The sequence below is a fragment of the Rhyacophila brunnea genome, unplaced genomic scaffold (assembly GCF_057557595.1).
Source record: "Rhyacophila brunnea isolate RB1 unplaced genomic scaffold, BYU_Rbru_1.0 scaffold_13, whole genome shotgun sequence".
NCBI classification, from domain to species: domain Eukaryota; kingdom Metazoa; phylum Arthropoda; class Insecta; order Trichoptera; family Rhyacophilidae; genus Rhyacophila; species Rhyacophila brunnea.
Window position 1 is genome coordinate 852,057 of NW_028232785.1, and position 17,654 is coordinate 869,710.

Below are 17,654 nucleotides of genomic sequence, written 5' to 3' on the forward strand. Positions count from 1 at the left end.
GGACAGTTATAGGGAATTGGATAAGGTCAGTACTGTTGGAAGCAGGGGTACAAGAACCACCAGGCAGTGTCCGCTCAGTGGTGACTTCCTTAAACTGTACATATACCCAATGATAATCTTAAAGAGAGGTATCTGGCGTAGTGAGTCAACATTTCACGACAACTACCAGAGAACGATGGATACACCACCATCAGAAGGGGAAAAGAACCCATTAACTTCTCTATTCAACCATATACATGGAAAGTCACGATGGTCTTTTACCTCGTCAATGAATCATTGTCACATACAGGAATTTGGCATACCCAACACCAGGTGATAACAAACAGATATCTCAAGGACTTCAAAGTCAAATTCGAATAATGAAAGGAGTTTTACCTACCAATAAAACTCTTATTATTCATGTTGACTTTGAAGTCCAGGTAACTTCTACCTGGTTCCTTGAGTCATATCATAATGAAGACAAAAGAATCCCAAATTACATACATAAAAAATTTACGCGCGGGTATGACCAGTAAATAAAAACAGGAACGACCAACGACAAGAAAAGGGAAAATAAATTAGTAGAATATATCCTCACGCGAAGAAGAAAGAGCAAACCCTATCTCAAGGACTTCAAAGTCAACATGAATAATAAGAGTTTTATTGGTAGGTAAAACTCCTTTCATTTTTTTTTTGAGAATCCATCAACAGACACAAATTAATAATATTATTTGTATTCACTGTGGTGTCGCAGTGGCAGTGGAGCTGTTTTGTCTATGGTTGATTTAGCCAATTGTCTATAGTCACGGCAGTCAATCCACTTAGATATTATTATACTTAAAAAAAACGTCAGACTAAGATATTGCTGGCTTAATTAAATTTCGTAAAATGGATGTAAAACGTGAACGCGATGATTTTGAAGATGATTCGGAAGTCCAGCAATGGTTTGATGTGCCAATAATCCATCCAAACAATCCGGTTACAAACATTTGTATAAAGCAAGAGAATGATGACAATTCCAACAGCACTATTGAGGTTAGGTTTTCCAAACTTATTAATCATTGTAATAGCGCCTGTACACGTGCATGGAATTGCTGCCGGCAATCGTGCTTATTTTAAACTATCATGACAATAACTGTTTACACGTAAAAGTGCTGACTGTGTCTCCAATCTCATTCTTCAGGAGTAAGGCCCGTTTCAGACGGGACACCGGTGTCGCGCTCGATATAATATAGGAGGCCATTGTATTCGAATAAACGGGCCTTTGTATTATGTTTATGAACGCAGAGCTAAAGAGTCAACGCATAATTTCGCGTTATAAATAAGTACATAAAACTAGCTGCGGTACTAAAAACAAGTGTATCGGCGGCCTGAGAATGTAGCGGCTGACGGAAAAGAGAGTACCTACCGGACACGCGTTGACTCATTATCTCTGGGGAGTTTATAACATAATACAAAGGCCCCTTTATTCGAATACAAATGCCTCCTTATTATATACGAGCGCGACGCCGGTGTCCCGTCTGAAACGGGCCTAAGCGAGACTTTATACTATTATTTTGACAGAACGAATTGAAAATCGGTTAACCTCAAATGAGTAGTTCGTTTTTTTACCGGCAGGTTCGCCAATATCGTTCTACTGCGCAGGCGCAGATCTTACTTGCGCGGAAAAAATCATCACAATTTGGAAGCTTCCAAACTTGTTTGATTTATGCACGCAATTTGCCAACTGCAGGATAATACATGTTTACCCATTACATTTTCTTTCTGTGCACAGTAAATCTATGCACGTGTAAACGGGGTATTAGATTATGTTTATTCTTCGTTAAAGTGGTTTCTTACTAATGGAAATAAAGCAGTTGGGCGACTATTGATACTTCATATCGATAATTTTACTAGGTATCTACCTACCTATAGGTTCTGCGTCTCTGTGGCCGCTGGTTTACTACTTTCATTCATCTGAAGACAGCTGTTGAACGTTTATTAATAATAGCTAGACAATTTAATACGTCACAAACAGAAACATACAATACTATTATACGTATTATAAAATACCTTCTGTCTTGTGTTTCAGAGCCATGTAACCAGCCTTGCTGATATTAAAACAGAGATTAAAACACCTTTTCTACCAGTTGCTATAAGAGTTTTAAAAAAACTCGCCCTATTTTAATGGTTTCATACCTACATAAAAGTTTCCTCAGAAAACTAGGTAATGGCTGATTGATAATAATGATGTTCAGTTTTGAGCTATTTGTCCCGGAATCGTCACAGGAAAAGTTGGCAACCCTACTCATAGGCTGAAACACATAATACTAAAATAGGTGTAAACACTTATTATAAAATACATACTATTTTGTTTTCAGAGCCCTGTAACCAAGCTTGCTGATATTAAAACTGAGAATGATTCTCTCCGAGTTGATTTCAAAGAGGAATTTGTCGAAGACAGTGATCCGCAACCTAGTTGCTCATTTTCAAAATGCGAGTCAATAAATCAGGTGCTTACCTACTAATATAATATTTTAATTATTTTAAATTGTGCAATATACATCGTGCTTGTATGCGATCATAACTATTAATTTGTCTCCGATATTATTATATATTTGAAAACAAAGTTTTTTTTGTAAGAATATCTTTTATATTAATTTACTTAGGTACCTCTTACAAACAAATAAGATTTTATGCTCCTTTGGTGTCTTGTTTTGTGATGAGTACCTACTACCTTTCCATAAAGGATTTCATGTATTGTTGTTTTAATTTAATAAAACGCATTTTTTTAGTACTTATTCCACTTTTAATCAATAAATTAGGACCAATTTCGTACGCCTCAGAGGGACATTTTGAGTTGAAAGTGTCCCTCTGAGGCAGACGAAACCGGTCCTAATTTATTGATTAAAAGTGGAATAAGTACTAAAAAAAATTGCGTTTTATTAAATTAAAACAACGATGCAATGCAGTTCCACCATGAATTAACAGTTAACAAAATAAATAAAACATTGTGTTATTTATGAGTAGGTACATTAGTATTCATTTGTTTTTCAACCCTTTTTAGGGTAAATTGATTTGTCTAGCTTTCAAAACTGAACCAAAATATTTTGTAACGTTTTTATTAGCTCGTATTCTTGTTTGTCTGGTGGTTGTTTGTCCAGTACAAATCTTGCAATCGATTTTTAACTAGCTTACCGACTAGCTAGACATTTGAAACTTTTAGAATATAGCAGAACACGATGCCAATGCATTATTTTAATACTTTTACCCATCTTTAAGCAGAATAAAATGCATTTTCAGTTAATTCTGTTTTGTATAGAAAGTTATTTCAGAAAAATACGTAAAAAGTGAAAGAATATTATTGGTTACTAAGGAAGTGGTCCTAAAAACTAAATTATTAATATATACGTGCGTTACTATGGAAATCAAAATTAAATGTCAAAATTACATTAAATAATCTCAATAAATAATTTTAAAACTTTCCGGATCTTATATAAACTGATGTAAACTAAATATGTATTATATAGTACCACATCGAATACGTGTCTTTTACATATTCTAAACGTCAGCGGCCAAGGGTGGAGGTAGGCTGTTAAGATGTGACAAATCGTGCAAAATCACTAGGTGATACAATAAGAAAAGGAACACGTTTACTCGCCGGGAGTCTTACGAGGTGACTAATAATCACGTAGCGAGGCGCAAAGCGTCCAGTGTGGCCACTGCGATAGTATATTGTTCGTACGTGTCTATGTGGCCTTAGCCTTAGTAATGAAGGAATAGTATTCTTTTGAAATTGTATTGAAGTACCACTATGTGTTGCCGGTTGAAATAAATAATATAATGAAATAACTTATCCCTAGTTTCTGTAAATATCTACACTACCCATTATGCATATAAAGTGTTTTCTCTTTTATAGTAAGTATACACTCATATATTTTTGTATCATCACTTTAACTTAATATTCCATTTTTAGTGTATTCCTGGAACCTCTTCATTGCCATACATTTCTGGTCTCGAATTGTCAGAGAGTGTATCAGAATTACAACAGCCATACAATGAAATACAGGTTAATCAACAAGACATTAAAAAGGAACTGAAAGAATATGAAACGTTTAATAAAACAGACAACACCTGTCTTATTGCTAAACTTTATCAGAGACAATCTAATATTAAATATCCTGATTTATTAGTCGCTGTTATAAAGTTAGAAAGAAAAAAGTATCATAATGAAAATTATGTATGCGGTATTTGTTTCGATTTTTTTGCATCGTTATCTTTATTAGAGCGTCACAGAGCATTCCATAAAAATACAATAGCAAAAAAAACCGTAACAAATGTAATGCAATATAAATGCGATGTATGTAATTACTCCAGCATTCGACCTGCTTCCCTGAAACTACACAAAATGTCTCATTCAGGCGAAAAGCCATTTAAGTGTGTCCTGTGTGAATACTCATGTAAAACATCTAGTGTGTTGAATAGACACAAAATGACGCATTCTGGAGAAAAACAATTTAAATGTGACCAGTGTGGTTACTCATGTGTACATCCTCGTTCTATGAATAAACACAAAATGTCTCATTCTGGTGAAAAACTATTTAAGTGTGTCCTGTGTGAATACTCATGTAAAACATCTAGTGTGTTGAACAGACACAAAATGACGCATTCTGGAGAAAATCAATTTAAATGTGATCAGCGTGGTTACTCATGTGTACATCCTGATTCTATAAATAAACACAAAATGTCTCATTTTGGAGTAAAGCCATTTAAATGTGATCAATGTGATTACTCGTGTGTTACATCGAATGAGATGAAACTACATAAATTAAATCATTCAGGTGAAAAGCCATTTAAGTGTGTCCTGTGTGAATACTCATGTACAACATCTAGTGTGTTGAACAGACACAAAATGACACATTCTGGAGAAAAACAATTTAAATGTGACCAGTGTGGTTACTCACGTTCACATCCTGGTTCTATGAATAAACACAAAATGTCTCAATCTGAAGAAAAGCCATTTAAATGTGTCCCGTGTGAATACTCATGTACAACATCTAGTGTGTTGAACAGACACAAAATGACGCATTCTGGAGAAGAAAAATTGAAATGTGACCAGTGTGGTTACTCATGTGTACATCCTGGTTCTATGAAGAGACACAAAATGACGCATTCTGGTGAAAAACTATTTAAGTGTGTCCTGTGTGAATACTCATGTACAACATCTAGTGTGTTCAACAGACACAAAATGACGCATTCTGGAGAAAAACAATTTAAATGTGACCGGTGTGGTTACTGATGTGTACATCTTGGTTATATGAATAAACATAAAAAGTCTCATTTTGGTGAAAAACTATTTAAGTGTGTCCTGTGTGAATACTCATGTCAAACATCTAGTGTGTTGAACAGACACAAAATGACACCTTCTGGAGAAAAACAATTTAAATGTGACCAGAGTGATTACTCATGTGTACATCCTGGTTCTATGAATAAATACAAAATGTCTCAGTCTGGAGAAAAACTATTTAAGTGTGTCCTGTGTGAATACTCATGTAAAACATCTAGTGTGTTGAACAGACACAAAATGTCTCAGTCTGGAGAAAAACTATTTAAGTGTGTCCTGTGTGAATACTCATGTAAAACATCTAGTGTGTTGAACAGACACAAAATGACGCATTCTGGAGAAAAACAATTTTAATATGACCAGTGTGGTTACTCATGTACAACATCTAGTGTGTTGAACAGACACAAAATGACACCTTCTGGAGAAAAACAATTTAAATATGACCATTGGGTTACTCATGTGTACATCCTGGTTTTATGAATAAACACAATATGTCTCATTCCGGTGAAAAACTATTTAAGTGTGTCTTGTGTGAATACTCATGTAAAACATCTAGTGTGTTGAATAGACACAAAATGACGCATTCATGGAGAAAAACAATTTAAGTGTGACCAGTGTGGTTACTCATGTGTACATCCTGGTTCTATGAATAAACACAAAAGGATTCATTTTGGAGTAAAGCCATTTAAATGTGATCAATGCGATTACTCATGTGTTACATCGAATAAGATGAAACTACATAAATTAAATCATTCAGATGAAAAACCATTTAAGTGTGTCCTGTGTGAATAGTCGTGTACAACATCCAATGTGTTGAAAACACACAAAATGACGCATTCTGGAGAAAAACAATTTAAATTTGACCAGTGTGGTTACTCATGTGTACATCCTCGTTCTATGCATAAACAGAAAATGTCTCATTCATTCTGGTGAAAAACTATTTAAGTGTGTCCTGTGTGAATATTCATGTAAAACATCCAGCGTGTTGAACAGACACAAAATGTCTCATTCTGGAGAAAAACAATTTAAATGTGACCAGTGTGGTTACTCATGTGTACATCTTAGTTCTATGAATAAACACAAAATGTCTCATTTTTCAGTAAAGCCATTTAAATGTGATCAATGTATTACTCATGTGTTACAACGCATAAGATGAAACTACATAAATTAAATCATTCAGGTGAAAAGCCATTTAAATGTGACCAGTGTGAATACTCTTGTATACAACCTAGTTTTAAGGCTCTAACTTCAGGCATTCTCTCCACATGTCCCGCCCATCGTAGTCTTTGGGACTTACAGTACCTTACAATTGTTTGCTGTTCAATCAGCTCTTCTAATTGTTCATGGTTCATTTTTATTCTGTAGTTCCTATTTTCCAACGTGGGTCCAAAGATTTTGCGGAGTATTTTGCGCTCGAAGACAGCTAATTTGTTTTCCTCGTTTTGAGTTAAGCACCAAGTCTCACAGCCGTAAGTGACCACTGGCCTTATAATTGTTTTAAATATTAGAAGTTTACTTCTTCGGCCTAGAATTTTCGGCCTCACCAGTCGCTTGCAGGCATGCCAGCATTTATTATCGGAGATAAGGCGGATTTTTATCTCCTCTGCTGTCTTATTTTGGGTATTTAGGCTGGATCCGAGATACGTGAACTTGTCCACCCCGTCATATACATGCTGTCCTATGTCTATATTCTGCATTTACATTAACACTATTAACACTACAACATTAACATTACTTAATATTCCCTATTTACACTATTGTAAATGAATCGAAATTCATTCAACTTGGAACAACCAACTTGGTCAAACTTAACTCAGCTCTACTCTCCGAGTTGCATTGACGTCCCGTGGGGGTAGGCAGACTAAGCGTCGTCTGGGGGCGGCAGTTACTCGAAGGGCGGCAAATCGAGGAGAATCATTTGGCATATTAATAGAAATAACTACTTAAACTAAAAATATCTTTCCATTAAAAAAATCAGCTCGCTGGTTGAAAACAAAATGTATTAATTAACATGAAAGATTTAACGGAACTGTAATTTTTTATCGGGTTTGTGATGTTTAGTTTACTTCCATTGTTCTTCGACGTTCTTGGTGACCAAAAATCGATTTAATAATGCCTAAACCTTTGCGATCTTAAGCTAAAAATATCATTACAAATGTTGTGTGTTTTGTGAATAAGAAAAGCGACACAAATCGCCCTTAATTCACCATGACAGAGCAAATCATTAATCTATCGCAAAAATGACTTGTAGTGCCGTGTCTACACTGGCAACAACTTGCTGGCAACCTCATTAAATTTTACGATAATTATCATACCTAAATTTTGTAAAATCTAACGAGGTTGCCAGCAACTTGTTGCCAGTGTGGACCCGACAGAAGAAGCTATTGTAAGTATTGCCCACTTCAAAAAAATTCCCACTTTTGGTGAAAGAATATTTATAAATTTAATTTTGTATCTTTTAGTGGTAGGTATATATCGTCTCTGCTCTGGCAGAACACACTAACTGGAAAATACTAGTTTTGAGTAATTTGACTTTGAAGTTGTTAAAAAGTTTTGAAATGGTCTATCGTGTGAGTTTATTAAGTAATCGTTAAAAGGATGACTTTAAAATAAAAACTGTTTATTTACTTAGAAGGTTTCCAGGTGGTAAAGTTTAAAATAAGGAACATTTTGGTATAACTAACTCAATATGTCATTTTTTTGAATTAGTGTCTTCTGCCAGAACAGTGGCGATATTTTGTTAGTAATGTATCCATACAACACATTTCTTAGATACTGTGAAGAAAGAATGATTCAAAATACTGTATAAAAAAATGGGGTGGCATTTTGTCTATAGACGTCGCTGCCGAGTTGTGTCACTGCTTTCCCATCCCATGTAAACTGTATCTTGAGACCGTGACGAATAAACATCAATGAAGATTAATAATATTATGTAATAATATAATCATATTTTCTATCAAGTCTTATTATTGACATATGCTTACCACTGGACCACGTGAAGGATCGGGACCCGTTGGTTAGGATTTCCGTTACCGAAAACCTAACAATGTATTTACTATTGTAAGATTACTATTGTACACCCGGTAAGATGAAATTATCAATTTTAGTTAAAAGTGATTTAATTGTGAACGAATAAATTACTTGTATAATTGCGATTATGCCCACGGTGGCCGCGCGGCATAAGCGTTGGACTATAACGCCGTGGGTCCCAGGTTCGAATCCTGGGTCTGGCAAGTTCACATAATGTTTTTCAATTTGTGGGTGTCAGGGTAACATATATTTCAGAAATGGAGAGAATTTTGTTTCCAGAGCCCTATTATTTAAAAATCCAAACATTGTGGACTATGGATTCGAGACGTTCAAAATATGGGTTTTACATTGAAAACAAAAGCTGGTCCTAGTCAAACATGTTTAATAAAAATACAATTATATACCTATTTCTCAAATAATAATTATAATATAGCAAATATGACCATCATACGAGTAGGTAAGGGGAAAGAAAAACATAAACAATTCAATACAATAAATTGTTATAAACAAAATACACAACACGTCACAGATATTAATGTATTGACTAGTCTTGCACCCAGTGAACTCAGAAATGATAGAAACCAACTGAAATACCTGACGGGTAAATAGCAGGTAATCGTTCTCGAGTGAGGAAGAAATTGGAATTAACTCAAACACGTGTCAAGAATACGTCATACGCCGAATATTGACAACTGCTCTCGGTTTATGCATTGGCACTCATTTAATATTGGTGTATTATGCATCAATGACATTGAGCTACTTAACAAGCTATTTGCTGGCGAATTTAAAAGCGGGCTATTCAGCTACTGCGATTGTGATGATGACACGCAAAACTTTCCATTCGCTGAGAAGCCAACAAGCTAGCGACTATTTTGACAGAACGTAGTTCGTTTTTTTACCGGGAGGTCGCCACTACGCTCTACTGCGCAGACGCAGTAGGCCCACACGTCGGCGTGTAGGGTGTAAAATTGACCAGCTTTCAACTTTTCTCGGTAGATTGTTTACAATCTGCTTGTTAGCTTGTTCGATGATGACACTGGGAGACTTTACAGGCAGATTGTAAGTTCGCCAACAAGTAGCTCAATGTCATGTTACATTTTTTTTGGCTCACATTCAAAACCCCGCATCAAAATGTAGCGTATTGAATATAGCCTATCAGAATACCTTCTATTTATTATTTGTTCTGTGCTTACACCCCTCGCTAATAGAGCCTGATAAGCTCGGCACAAGGATTTTTTTTACCCAGAATAAATTGTCAAGTCTGCGACCACGTGGATAGTTTACAGGTGCATATAAATTTGAAATTTTTAGGATGGTGTGATTGGAAACCATTATGCTTGATAGCAGTTCAAAAAGAATCAGAGCAGAAGTGACCTACGAGATTCAAGAGAGTGAAAATCGAGCATGGCCTATGGCTTATAGAAAGGCAGTTGGAAAATAAAATAACCAATAATCCTTTGACGAGTTATCGAAATGATAAGTATGACACCGACTCCGGTCGACCACGTTAATGACGCCCTTGGCAGCGCGCCGTCGGTCGATACGTGTGAGTCACACGACCAGCTTCCACCCTTCGACTAGCTCAGTGATGGTAAATCGTTCAGGACGGTCAATCGAAGCTGGGTTTGGTTTGGTAGAGCACGTTCAGTGTAAGGTTAGGTCTTGACAGTTGGGTTAAGATGTAGGATTGACGGTTGACGATGGTGGATATTCCAAATGAAACACACGTTGTTCGTAGCATAAATCATAGCAGAATGTTTTATTTTTACAATTAAGGTTCACAAAAAGGTTTCTTACTATTACACACAGATACACAATATCAATATACATAAATAATTTTGCTGTTTATAAATAATAAACAGCTCTAAATTTGTTAATGATGGGCGCCGTGGGCTGCGGCAACTATAGTTTAAGAATCTAAGACTCACTTGATTTGTAACACTAGCGAATTCTTCACTACCACGTACGTGGCACACGGACTCTGAAATTATTTGATAATTCAGCGAAAATTATAACACTCGGCTTGGCGCGCGTAGGACACCGTATCCAGTCCAACCTCTTTTTTGATTAACTCGATCGATTCCTGTCGATACGGAAATCGTTTTAAAAAATAGGTAAACAGCAACAAATTATATTTTTCGCAAAGTCGATTCTAAGCGGGACACGAAGTCGGCTTACTGCCTCCTAGGTTGGACACCTACCGCGTGCCGCCTTCACCAAGGTATTTCCCAGAGAGGGTTAAAATAACCCGACCAAATTCTTATGCGCCTGCGGTGATCGACTTCGCATTCGGCAGGGGTATAAAATGCTGGGCTGGCCTTAGTATTTCACGAGATTTTACATACAGCGGATCACAAACAAAAAAAATAAAATAATACCTATTACATTGAAAAATATTTATCAGAAGAACACTGTCGCAAGGGAATTCCGCGATACATAATTCGAGATACTTGTCAACCTTAAGCATCATAGGTACACAAATTTAATTATACTTTCACATGGCAATATTGCGTAACACGGTTGGAAAGCAAAAATACCATCTGCTATGGAATCCACCACAGATATTATTCCCCGGCGAACAACAAGTCGACAGAATCTGTGATCGGGAATAGACTTAATTCCCGACGGTAATCGTGTTCAATTTCAATTTTCACCAACAGTGTTACTAATTTTAAAATATCTACAATAATAGTTATCATTACTACAATTGATACAGAAGGGCCGTCGGCTTCAATTGGAAGTTATTAAAATTAAACTCGGTAATCGACAACGAAATTCACGGAAAGAATGTAATCTATAATAATCATTAAATTATTAGTTAGTTGCAAGATATATCAAAACCTCATGTAAATAAAAACAATACCTCCCATGGGGGCAACATAATAAAACAATTCACTTGTAAAGTTTTGCACCCCTTGGTTACACCTGGCGTTTCTTTTCGCCCCAGGTATGTTGATTTTTGGACCTAATCGCTACCCCAGGTATAGGTATTGTTTCAAAAATAACCTGCTTTCTCTTACCTTAATAGCGACGGGAGGTTTACTAAGTACCTACGATTCAAGATTTTGTAAAAATTTAAATTTAAATTTCCGCGCCGTCGAAATGTTATACCTACCTAACTTACCCTTTCGCGTAACGGTATAGTTTTAAAAACAAAAATCATTTCTTTAGGTGTCCTTTAAATACGTACTCATTATATTTTGTTTCGTTTTGTTAATTAATAAAAGTACAGAGCACTTTATTTGATGGAGCGGCGATAGACGGACATTTGGCTTAGCGGACTAAAAGAAACATGAATATGGCATCCATAGCTTCACCCGTACTTTACCCTAAAGGGGTCCTCCATACACGTAGAAACGTGGAGGTATCAAGTATATACTTAATAGTTTTATGTATTAAAATGAAGACATTTAAGAAAAAATAACTCCTGGACGGAATAATAATATAAGCTTTTAGGAAACTTCACAAGGGCTCCAGCAGGTCTATTCTATACACAAGGCTGCTTTCGGTCCTCTACGGCAGCTAAATAGGGTAGGTACCAGAAAATTATCGAATTATTAATACTTGTTGTAGCAATTACAATAAGTTAACCGTCTACGGGTCTATTCTATACACAAGGCGACTATCGACCGCTAAAGTGATAATATTTATTACATATTATTTATATAAATATTATTACATACAATAAGTTAGCCGTCTAAACAGTCAAAACTATCTATCTCGCTCTAAATTGTATCACAGCCAAGAGAGGTGCTGTTAAAAAATAGCTCTTATTTCAACAATTACAACCAACTTATTGTAATTGTTACAATAATTCATAATATTTTGATACAAACCTACCCTAGTTAGCATAGAATAGAACCACGAACTGTTAAAACTGTCTATCTCGGTCTAAAATTTATCACAGCAAAGAGAGGTGCTGTTAAAACATAGCACTTACTGTGACAATTATAACAAACTAAATAGGTAATTGTAATTGTCACAATAAGTGTTAATAATTCGATACTTTCCTCCCTTATTTAGCTGCCGTAGCGGACCGAAAGCAGCGTGTATATAGAATAGACCCGCAGATATGACGTGATATATACTAGGTAGGTAGGTACCTATGTACTAACGAAACGTACCTAGTGACACGGCCCCAAAATGTAGGCCCTCAGCCGGCATTTTTCCTTAATAAATTAGTGACGTCACAACTTTTCGATCCGACCGTGAATGTCGATTTTACTTGCAAAATACGTGCCTAATCTCTAAAGAAAGCTATAGTTATTGTGTATTGAGTCCCGTAGTGCAGTCTGAGTGACTTATAGCCCCTCAGAATGAACTACGGATGAATTCTCTTTCAAGGGGACCAAATGGTCTTATAAGGTGAAATGTAAGTAATTGAAATGTATAGGATTAAGGTTAAAAATAGATAATAAATTGTAAACGACTTATGGGATATCATTTGCTAAACATTGTAAATAAATGTTCATTTGTATTTAATCTGATTTTTGAATTATATAAAAATAAATTTTATTTTTCTAAATTAAGTCGCGATGTTTTCGCCGCGGCCAAAGTAAAATAACTTAAATAAATAAATTATGATATCAAATATTGTCGTATTTAAAATCTAATGATTACGTTTTGTAAGTACTGATTACGCACACTTAATTTAAATAACAAATTAATATTTCGAATTATAATAAAAAGGGTACCAATTTAAGTACCTACTTTTGTAAAAGTTAAATGAAGGAATTTCGAAAATAGAAATTCTGACAATGTAAGCCTAAGAACTCGGTTGCTCTCTTAATTTACGAATAAAAATTATTCTTTAGATCTGTCAATTAACCTCGACAGATCAATATTAAATTACCCAAAGTAGGTAATTTTCAAACTTAATAAATGAAGGCTTGTCATAGAAATTTTGATTGAAACTAATGTTATACCTTTAAGTTGAAGTGTTCTATAAATATAATTGAATAAATTTTAACCGCAACCCTTTCCGATCATCCATAATTAGCCCGCAAAAGTTCTGCATAAAAGAAACGGACAAGTTTGTTTTTCTGCCATTCTCTTTGCAAATACGTAGCCAGTCGGTAGTCTTAATGATTCACGCCTCTGTTACGTATTATTTTTAGCGAAAATATTTTCATTTTTCTTTTCCGTTAGCTCGATAAATGAACTAACAGATATTTGGACAATTTGTGCCAAAAGCCCTATAAGGACTTTCACGATTGTTATCAAACTTGTACCGCCTATAGGTATTAATTAATTATATATTTTTATTCTATTGAATGTTCATAATTTTCCGGAAAAGCCGGGAAATAAACGACTTTTCTGTGATTGGTCCAAAACTTTGGCCATTAGCTCTGTGGAGGAGGTAGAACGATCTCCCATTGGTCCATATTTCGAATGACGTCAAAATCTCGGGTTTTTCCCGCTGTGAATCTATATAACGGCCTGTATTTTATGTACCGTTAGTAGTCGATCTTCTCATATTACCGTGAGGTTGTGCCTGAGGGCCCACCAAATTCACATAGTTTTAATTATTTTCGCGAAGTAATCCGTTCACGAGGATTACGTCCGACGTGTCACGAGTTGATACGTCATCGTAAGTGACACGTGTTCGGGCTGTCAGATGGTATAGTAAACATATCGCCACAGTACGCGTCACCTATTCGCGATCTATTATATATATAAAAGGAGCATAGCTTCTTAAAGTTTACGGTCGGCGACTCTTAGTTATAAGTGTGTAATCGTACATTAATTAAACATAAAATAATTATAATTGATTAACTTTATTTAATAATTAATTTAAATAAGAGTATAAAATAATTATGTAATTATTCGAAATTAAACTAAAGTGTATAATTGTCGATTATAATTAATTAAGAAAAGAAATTAAATTTGTTATCGAGAATAATTTAATAAATAACTTGAATTGAATTACCAAAAGGAGTTTTCATTTTCATTTTGAAAAACAACCAACGAAACATTTCGTGAAAAACATCTAATACTAAGGGAAGTGACAGATAGTCAGCTGTCTTTGACGTTTACGTAGGTAAATATTTACGAAAATAAGTTCGATCTGAAAGACAATCGGATAATTAATGATCTAGGCACTAACCTATCGCTAGGTAGTGGTCCTAAATAATATAAAGTTAAATAATAATGATCAAGTGTATTCCAAAAGTGTCAATCGAGAACTTTAGTTGATCACCCTCTCCCCGAATAGTATCGAGCTAGCCAAACAAAGGTTCTTAATCGGTCCGGGGGCAGGACCGGTTGTAGATAAAGTACCTTTGAGACTATTCCAGGACCGGGGTGAACGTCAACTTGGCGCCCAACGTGGGGCTTTTCGACGTCATATGGAGTCGAACGAACCCGCAGAAATATTGGAATTGTCCCAGTATACAAAAGAGTGAGTAACATGAAATATGAACAGTGAAAACTTATTATCAAGTCTTGAATCGACATCGGAATATATGCGCGATAATATTAAATCAAAATATTATCGAAAATGAAATATATAGTAATTACTAAGTAAATATAGTTTTACTTTTATGGAAATAAAGTAAAGAAATAGTGTCTAGGTATGATACCTGACGATACTAGATAAGAAAAATTAATAAAAATTATACTTAGTAAATTACTAAGTAAATTTTATTTTAATATTTTTAAGAAAAAAATATAGAAATAGTATCTAGACATGATACCGGGAGGTAGGGAATGAGAAAAATTGAAAAAACACTTATATAGTTTTTACTAAGTTTTTTTTATTTTCGCTTTTATGGAAAAAAGTCATTAGTTGGATGTCTAGAATAGATATTAATATGATTGGGGCGGTTCGGAACCCCGGAAAGTGGATTTAAAGTAATAAAACTGAAAATGATGATTCACCATTTCAGAAACTTTTAAATTAAGAATATTTTACGAAAATTTTTGGAATTGAAAAATTTGTGAATTTTTTTTAAATTTTCGAAATTTAAGTTTTGAACTATATACCTGGAGGTATCTATAGTCGATAACAAGAAAAAAATTTTCGAAAATAAAATTTTTTATGACTTTTGAAATTTTTTCTTTAATGTTGGTTATGATTACCGCGACGTCGTATACTGCAAGATACTCGTAAGCTGGTCTATAAACATGTTCACTTTGCGCGGCAAAGATCGGACGGTCTTTAACTAATATAGAGATTAAAACTGTTAAATCACTTAGCTGGATGATATGTTCAAACGACGATTGCAGCCGAACGGTTTGAGATAGAAGATCCAAACAAAAGCCAATCGGAGGCTGGAATTTTTTTATGAATTTACGGTCGGGTGTTCGCTACTTTCAACTTCGAGGAACGGAGGAATTCGAAGAAATAATGCCAAACCCCATTCCTGGTCCTAGTGTTGAAGAGGACTTCGTATTGGAAGAAGGTTTGCAAAACGCACAAGTTTTTTCAGAGGATAGCCCTCGCACAGACGAAAGTGCCATACATATAAGACGCCCGACGGTGACCCCGGATAAAAAGATGGACGTACATTGCAGTTTCAAACCTGAACTCTTCGCTACATATGATGGAAACTTAAGGCAACGTGCCGATGTTTTTCTGAAACACTGTCAGGATTACTTTGAAGCGGTTAATTACCCACGAGAAAATTGGACAGAAAGAGCTTTAAAACAATTGACAGGTGAAGCCAAAGCCTGGGGAAGGAATATTAGTCCTTCGGATAGCTGGAAATCATTTAGTCTAGCTTTGACAGCATACTTCGAATCGTCCACTCGGAGACGTTGTCAAAGGATAGATTTGCAGGAGAGGCCACAGAGACAAGATGAAGAGGCGTACTACTTCTTAGTACAAAAAGCTGAATTGGCGGAAATTCTTTTGCCAGGAATGCAGTCAGAGACGTTGGCTGCTACTTTCTTCGATTTGTTGACGGAGAGAGATCAATTTCGGATCGATCAAGGGACGTGGCGTACGTTGCCCGAACTCTTGAAGAAAGCTTCCATGTTACATCCCTTGAAGCAAACCCAACCTCCAGTAATGACGTCTTGGGGTAATCATGAAAGAGTATACGACAATAATTATAGGAATAACGACAGAAGGGTCGTTGAACCGAATAGGTGGCAAGGAAGGCCACGTGTGGAACAAAGACCCGAAGAACATTTTGAAAGAACACAAAATGTTGTGCAAGAGAGACCTCAATATGGAAGTAATAATAGGACGCAAAATGTTGCCCAAGGGAGACCTCAATATGGGGGTAATAATATGAACCAACGTGGTGGTTCGGCTAATGGAGCTAGAGGTGGACGTGGAGGTATGCAGCCGGGAGGCGCCCGACAATTCAGTGACAATCGTAAATGTCACTATTGTTCGGGACCACATGACGACAGAGATTGTCCAAATCAACAGCGCCCTCAACGGAATGGTAATCCCCGAATGTGAGGATGGTCAGCGGCCCCGGTGTCTCGTCGACGACTCTTTGATGGCGAACGCCGGCTTACCGCCGGTAAGAAGACTAGTGTGAAATCAGCGGACTCTCTTCAAGCGACTACTGGTGCTACTAGTGCTTCGATGCGGACTCCCTTTTGGCGCCGTTCAAAATTAGTTTTAAGTGATGTGAACGCTCTTCCGGCGAGAAATTTTAGTGATAATAATAAAGTTAAAATGAACACTCTTCCAGTGAAGACATTTAATACTAATGTTAATTTTAAAGCCGAAGCTGGCATTGATAAGTCTGCTATTAATAGTGTTGTCGCTCTTGATAAGAGCATTGATAACGTAAGACCGGTAGAATATTGTAATGAAAATGTGGTAGAAACTACCAATGATTCGGTAGAAATACCGAATGTAAATATTAATAATGGGATATTGATTAATGCACCATCTGTGAAAAGTAAAGTAACTTCTAATTGTGGTAAGGTGAAAGGGGAAGAATTGCGAGGTATAAAATTTGCTTTGAAAATTGCCTCTTGTAATAAGAAAGTTGTTCATTCTAAAGGTAAAAATAAAACAAATCCCTTACACCATACGACATCTCAAATTAAACAACCGGCAGCTGAATTAGCCACAAAGCAAGTTTTATTAGGGATAAGTTCCCAATTGAATTATTTAATATGTATGTTAACAAAACCAAAGTTAAAGGTTTATAAAAATAAACTTCAAAAGGTAGTTACCTGTGCCTTCGGTAGTTCCGGTTGTGTGGATGCCGCCCTTGCAGAGCCGAGAACTTCATTAAAGGTAGGTGCCAGTAATATCACTGAATCTAGTGACAGACATTGTGCATCCACTAACCATTTAATTAATCCTTATGCTCTTGCTAATTTGAATATGAATACTAACTCCATTAATAAA

At 35.8% G+C, this 17,654-nt stretch overlaps 1 long non-coding RNA gene across 1 annotated transcript; it reads left to right on the forward strand.

Moving 5' to 3' along the window:
- The first annotated feature begins 802 nt into the window (after positions 1 to 802).
- On the forward strand, positions 803 to 6,503 carry LOC147076079 (uncharacterized). The gene is made up of 3 exons (XR_015069534.1): positions 803 to 1,014; positions 2,340 to 2,471; positions 3,935 to 6,503. It is a non-coding gene; the product is annotated as an uncharacterized LOC147076079 (long non-coding RNA).
- The last annotated feature ends 11,151 nt before the right edge of the window (positions 6,504 to 17,654 follow it).